This window comes from Bison bison, unplaced genomic scaffold (genome assembly GCF_000754665.1).
Source record: "Bison bison bison isolate TAMUID 2011002044 unplaced genomic scaffold, Bison_UMD1.0 scf7180017864177, whole genome shotgun sequence".
In the NCBI taxonomy this organism is placed as follows: domain Eukaryota; kingdom Metazoa; phylum Chordata; class Mammalia; order Artiodactyla; family Bovidae; genus Bison; species Bison bison.
The window spans coordinates 657,128-658,220 of NW_011494749.1; positions in this window are offsets into that span (position 1 = coordinate 657,128).

Here is a 1,093-nt window from a genome sequence, read left to right on the forward strand (position 1 = left end):
CCCTTGTTTTAAAGTCTATTTTGATATGAGTATTGAGACCCCTGTTTTCTTGTCTTTTCCATTTGCATGAAATCTTTCCCCATCCCTTCACTTTCAATCTATGTGTGTTTGTTGCCCTGAAGTGGGACTCTTATAGGCAGCATATTGTAGGCTCATGTTTTTTATTCAATTTGCCACCCTGTGCCATTTGATTGAAGCATTTAGTCCATTGCCATTTAAGGTAATTATTGACACATATGTATTCAAGCTATGTATTTATTGCCATTTTAAACTTTGCTTTATTATTGACTATATTTCTTCTTTTCCCTTTTTCCTTTTATTTCTTTTGTATTATACTTATGTGCTCTGCTTTTTCATATTTTATGAATCTGTTGTATGTTTCTAATTTGTGGCTACCCCGTTCTTCAAGTACGTTAATCCCTTTCTATATCTACTTGCTTTGGACTGGTAGTCGTATAGACTCAAACACATTCTAGGGGAAAACAAAACTATATGTTCTTACTCTCCTTCCCCACATTTTATGATTTTGATGTCCTCTTTTATATCTTCATGTTCATCCTTTTGCTGTTCATTGTGGTTATCATTACTTTCATAGATTTTTTAAATTGTGTACCGGATTATTTAAGTGATTTACTTTCCAACTGTGATTTTCTCTTTCCTACAGATTCTTACTTCTCTTCTATTTAGAGAAGACCTTTCAGTATTTAAGATAGGCTTAGTATTGCTATAATTCTTTTAGTTTTTGCTTGTCTGAGAAATTCTTTCCTTCTATTTTAAATAATAATCTTGCTGAGCAGAGTATTCTAGATTACAGATTTTTCTCTTTCAGTATTTGAATGTATCTTGCCATGCCCCTCTGGCCTGCAATAGTTTTTTAATTGGAGGATAATTACTTTACAATACTGTGATGGTTTTTGCCATACATCATCGAGAATCAGCCATAGGTATACGTATGTCCCTTCCCTCTTGAACCCTCCCCTCCCACCTCCCTCCCCACCCCATCCCTCTAGGTTGTCACAGAGCATGGGCTTTGGGTTTCCTGCATCATACATCAAACTCCCACTGGCTATTTGTTTTACATATGAAATGTGTA